Here is a 6,284-nt window from a genome sequence, read left to right as displayed (position 1 = left end):
AGACACACACAAGTCGATGGGACCAGACGGGATACACCCAAGGGTGCTGAAGGAGCTGGCTGGGTGCTCGCCAGGCCACTTTCCATCATTTCCCAGCAGTCCTGGCTGACTGGGGAGGTGCCGACAGATTGGAAATTGGCCAATGTGATGCCCATATATAAGAAGGTTTGGAAGGATGATCTGGGAAATTACAGGCCTGTCAGCTTGACTTCAGTGCCCGGGAAGCTGATGGAGCAGCTCATCCTGAGTACATTCACACAACACATGCGGGACAACCAGATGCTCAGGCCCAGTCAGCATGGGTTTATGGAAGGCAGGTCCCGCTTGACAAACATGATCTCTTTCTACGACAGGGTGACCTGCTCATTGGATGAGGGAAAGGCTGTGGATGTTGTTTACCTTGACTTTAGTGAGGCCTTTGACACTGTTTCCCACAGCATTTTCCTGTTGAAACTGGATGCTCATGGCTTGGATGGGCACACGCTTTGCTGGGTAAAAAACTGTCTGGACAACCAGGCCCAAAGACTTGTGGTGAACAGAGTTAAATCCAGCTGGCGGCCGGTCACGAGTGGTGTACCCCGGGGCTCGGTTTTGGGGCCACTCCTGTTTAGCATCTTTATTGATGATCTGGACGAGGGGATTGAGTGCCCCCTCAGTCAGTTTGGAGATGACACCCAGCTGGGTGGGAGTGTTGATCTGCTCGAGGGTAGGGAGGCTCTGCAGAGAGACCTGGACAGGCTGGAGCCATGGGCTGAGGCCAACTGGAGGAGTTTCAATAAGGCCAAATGCCGGGGGCTGCCCTTGGGCCACAACAACCCTCAGCAGCGCTACAGGCTTGGGGAGGAGTGGCTGGAGAGCTGCCAGTCAGAGAGGGACCTGGGGATGCTGATTGACAGCCAGCTGAGCAGGAGCCAGCAGTGTGCCCAGGTGGCCAAGAAGGCCAATGGCATCCTGGCTTGTGTCAGCACTAGCATGGCCAGAAGGGACAGGGAAGGGATCTCACCCCTGTACTCGGCACTGGTGAGGCCGCACTTCTATGACTGTGTTCAGTTTTGGGCCCCTCACTCCAAAAAGGACATTGAATGACTCGAGCGTGTCCAGAGAAGGGCAACGGAGCTGGTGCAGGGTCTGGAGCACAGGTCTGATGGGGAGCGGCTGAGGGAACTGGCAGGCTTTAGTCTGGAGAAGAGGAGGCTGAGGGGAGACCTCATGGCCCTCTGCAACTCCCTGACAGGAGGGTGCAGAGAGCTGGGGATGAGTCTCTCTAATCAAGTAACAAGTGACAGGACAAGAGGGAATGGCCTCAAGTTGCACCAGGGCAGGGTCAGGCTGTCTCTGAGGAAGTATTTCTTCGCAGAAGGGGTTGTTGGGCGTTGGAATGGGCTGCCCAGGGCAGGGGGGGAGTCCCCATCCCTGGAGGGGTTGAAGAGTCGGGCTGACCCAGCGCTGAGGGATCTGGTGGAGCTGGGAATGTTTAGGGTGAGGTTCATGGTTGGACTGGAGGAGCTTCAGGGGCTTTTCCAACCAAGATGATTCTGTGATTCTGTTACCATCTACAAATTGTGGGGTTTTGGGGGGGCTTATGAATGGATGCAAGGACAGTGGTGGTGTTTATCATTTCTACCTGCACATGCTACCTGATGTTCATCTTTGAAGCTGATACTGGGACAATAGTATAGAATATAGCCATTTAAATCTTAGTTATGATATTCACTTGTATTCTATTGGTATGTGACAGGATTAATTGACCGAGTATTTGTAATGAAAAGGGAGAAAGACTGAAGGAGAAAGACGAAAGCCAATACCTGGAAAGGTGTTGCTTTCTTCTTTGATAGTTGGATAAATATTAGTTGTTAGGCGAACTGTTTTAAAACAAATGGGTTTTATCTGTTTGTTTGCTTGCTTGCTTGCTTGTTTCTCCCAACTGAGATAAATAGATTTGATTGTGCTGTCAGTTAATATGTTGTTAAGTATATACAAGGTCTGTAGGTGTCCCAGTGGAATTCAGAGCTGTGCACCTTTCTGACATATGTTAACTTCTTTAAATATAAAGGAAAATACTTAATTTCTATCAGGAGAATTTCAGACATTCTTTTCCCATTTGGTCATGTGCTTGGCAGAACTTAAAAGTTCATGGAATTATGCCACACCTTCCTTCCTACACAAGTTATGTGAGCCCTTAACATACCAGTCATGAGAATCGTTCTGACATTTCAGTGTTGTCAGTTACATCAAATTTCTTTTTATTGTCGAGAATTGACATTTTTTTTTATTCCTTGTTTCTCAGGCTCTAGCATTAGGAGATAAACAAATGAAATATTTCTTCTCTTTAAATTCTTTGACACATTATGTGTGCCATACGCTGAGTTCAAACGATATTTTTTCTGCCTTCTCCTTCTGTTGTCAGTTTTGTGTCTTCCTGGCTGCTTCTCCAGTGAAAAAGATCAGCATTCATGTCTATCAAGTATAGCAAAATTGCAGCATGCTGCCCTATTATCACCATGCTGTTGGCTTCATCTGCCTTTTTTGTCATGGAGTCACCAACAGCTATTGCTTACCTTCTTGCAAGAACTCCCATCAGATATCTCCTGCAATTTTCTGTTACATTTTGCCAGACAAGTTCCTCAGGAGGTGACTTGCTGAGAGTCTAACACCTATTCTGTAAGTTGAGTGTTTTCCAGATGTTTTTTCACCTCTTGTCGTAAGTTGCCAGTCAGCTACACGGGTTTCTGCTTTCTGTGGGTTTCCTGCTGCTGACCATTTTCTCTGTGACCTGTGCCAATGATTCCAAATCTAGTCATTCAAGGAATATTAATTTGCTCCTTCTGTACCCAGGATTACACTTCAATCACATGAACATAACTTAAAATGCATTTCTGCTGTCTTGCACCACATGCACCCAAGATCTCTTTCAATTAGCAAAAAAGGAAAACACAGTGCATCCAGCACTGATCACAGCTGTTCCCTCTTCATTCGTGCACATGGCATAGAGCTACTCCTCTACAGAAGTAATCACAGTTTCCCTCTGATATACCTTTCCAGATAGACCTACTCCAGATTTCAACAAACCCAGAATACCTCCCCTCTTGTCTTTCTGCCATTACAACTCACTCCAGACACCTGATATCATCAGTGACCCCATGGCTCAATTCTTCTAAAAGAAATGACATACGTAGCTCTCTTAAGTAGACTACTCACAATCACAGAAGCCAAGACCATGAAAATAAACAAACCAAACAAAATCTCACCAGATCCCTTCATTTCCAAGAACAGGAATTGCTCATGGGCTCTCAAAAAAACCCTGTTAGTTATTCACCCGTGATAGCCATTGATTACATTTCTTTGCTGTTGAGAGATTTCATTGTGAGCCAAGTGATGCCATCTGTTAACAGCCAGTCATTCCGTTTCCAGGTTAGTAATAAATATACAAACCAGTAGCAGCCTAGTACAGAATTTTGAAGCACCTCACTGTTAACTGTTACCACATCAAAAATGGACCGCACAGATCTATTTCTTTTAGCTTTACATCCCACTGTAAACTGGTTTACCTATTAGTGAGTCTTGACATATTCTTGTGGTATTCTGTTTAATCCTTAGGCTTGTTTGAATCGCTTTGACATTTCTCATTTTTATAGTGATACAATACAGATCAAGGATTAAATATGGCACATATTGATTACCAAGGGTACAATCAACAGCAATAAAACTGGTAATAAGGAATATGCATACACCAAGACCAGAAGGTCTGCACTCCAATAAGGCCAGAACAAAGATGACTTAGCAGCAGAAAGCCTGGGATCTGATAACAGCAGGATGGGAACAAGGTTTCAAAATGTTATGTGGGCCATTCCTGTTCCCTCAACGGGAAGGCAGCAATACAGGTGCCCAGAATGAGAAAACAAAGATGATGGGCACAGCCTTGCCTAAGAATTAGGGAGGATGAAGAATGCAAAACTGAGATCATAATCATGCCATAAGGACTGCTTGACTTCCAGAGGATATGAAGTTTGTTGTGCTGGATCAAGACAAGCCTAAGAGACATCCCAAGGACTCAGTAGCTAGTGTCCCTTGTGCTTTGTGTCACACACACACACACACACTCTTGAGCACACCACTTAGACACACCTCTTGATGCTTGCAAGTATGAGTGAATGAGTGGGTGAAATAGGAGTGAGTGCGAGCGACTGAAATCAGTTTTATTTAAAATAGATATAAGCATCTTCTTTCATGGAGCCTTGAAGCCTTGAACTGTTTTGTAACACTGATTGTTACACTTCTAAGGCTGACATTTATTAATGAGTTATGCCATGAGCATTTTCATGATACTAACACCAAAAAACATTCCAATACACCCATGGGGCTTCAAGGGATATGTCCTTATGGGGAAGACTTTCACCTGCAGTGAAGGCAACAGTATGAGATGGCGCTAGGAGGTCTAGCACTTTTCCTTCTTCCCTTCTGCATTTTGGGGAAGTATATTCCTTTCCCCTCACAAAACCTGTACCTTCTCCTGCCTCCTTCCTAGGGACCCACAGATAAGGCAGCTCTGCTCTGTTTGAACACTCTTCCAGGGAAAAAAGAGTAATCTACTAGATGCTACTGGGTAGAAGCACAGTCCACTTTCAGCTCCCTGCCTCCCCTCAGCTCGGGCAGTGAAGGCATGTAGCCGTATTGCCCCAGTGAGAAAGAAAAACTGGCAGAGGCATAGGCACAACTGGTAGAGGCAGAACAGAGCACAGCTCATCTGGATTACATGGGACAATGCAAAATATATGCCTATAATACTGTCGTATTTTAGTAATCAATCACTTTGACCCCAGTGGCAACATACATATTTAGAAGGACAATTCTATCATACTGTTGATAAATTACTCATCACTGCTATCATTGCCAGATGATTAAAATGAATCCATTTGTCTAGGCTATGCTCAAGATGAGCATTCTCATATCCTGGGAGTCAGTGGTCCATTCATTCCTCCAGGAGCAGTAAATTGGGTGTTGAGTAATCTGTCCTTTGAAATGTGTAAAGAAGCTGTTAAGAGAGCACAAAATATGTTTAGCCAGCAGTACCAGCTGGATGTGAGCCCATCCAGGATACTCTGTTCAGCTGACAGCTGTTACCAGAACCACATGAGGGTTAGTCTCTAACTCTCTCCTGTCTCATTCTGTTTGTCATCGTCCCCTTTATTTTGCTCTGTAGGAGGAGAGAAGGAGAAAGATATAACATAGGGATGATGCAGCTGCTGGTGGGTAGAGAACTAGGGAGGACTTGCATGGTGGCAGGTATTTAATATGACGTGCACACCACGTTAGACATGCTACTGGGAAAGGGTAGAAGGAAGTTCTTATTATGCCATAAATTCCATCATTATTTTCTGGTCATTCCATCTGTCGGTCTTCTTCCTCTTTGAGGAAAGCTATTCCTTTTTTTTTTTATTTTTTTTTCATTCTCTCACTGTCAGCTGTGGGGCTCAGCCTCGTGACTGGTACATGGGCGCACCTGAGCTCTGACCCCTTGTGAGGAACGATGAGGAGTGGGAAGGCGTTCTGTGAAAACGGATTCCAGTGTGTCAGGGCACAAGTCCAGCCCTTGCTGCAACAGGGGAAACCCCTGGTGCCTTCTACAGGAGGTGTACGTGGAGATGGAGGTTGGAAAGCAGAGCCTAGCAACGCAGGGCAGCAAGGGTTGGACCATCTTCTAGAGGAGAAGTGTTACCAAGTGCCCCATCTGTACTCTGAGTACACTGGCATCCAGATTGCTCCTGTAGCAGGTGGGTATAGGAAAGACCTTTGGTGTTGGAGCGCTAGAACATTTTTTAAAACATTCAGATCTTTATATCTTCATTATGGAAGTCAACATTTGATTTTACAGGGCTAACAACCACCATGAATTCCAAACCCCCGAATTTGCTCTTCAACATCGAACGGTAATGTGAAAAGCCTGCTGGTTTGCTGTCAGCAAAAATCAATGCCAGCCTTCAAAGGAACAAGGGATAGCCTTGCTGTTGTTGGGTGATGATCTAAAGCGAGCCAACCCTTCTGGAGAGAGATACGAGCTTTTCTTGGAGGAAGTAACACAGCTGCTCTACAGACAAGCTTCTGGACTCACAAAGCTCCAGCGCAGAAGGCCAGACACGCGCGTCTATACCGCCGTTATTGAGGAGGGAGACACGGACCTGCCCGGGGACGGCCGGGGCGGGCAGGTCGCTTCTCCCGGGGCCGGGGATGAAGACTGGGGTTCCCCGGCCGGAGCCGGACGGGAGCGAGAAGGGGAGGCGCGGGGG

This window comes from Athene cunicularia (genome assembly GCF_003259725.1).
Source record: "Athene cunicularia isolate RWA chromosome 5 unlocalized genomic scaffold, athCun1 chr5_part1, whole genome shotgun sequence".
Classification (NCBI taxonomy): Eukaryota; Metazoa; Chordata; class Aves; order Strigiformes; family Strigidae; genus Athene; species Athene cunicularia.
This window is presented reverse-complemented; position numbering follows the sequence as displayed.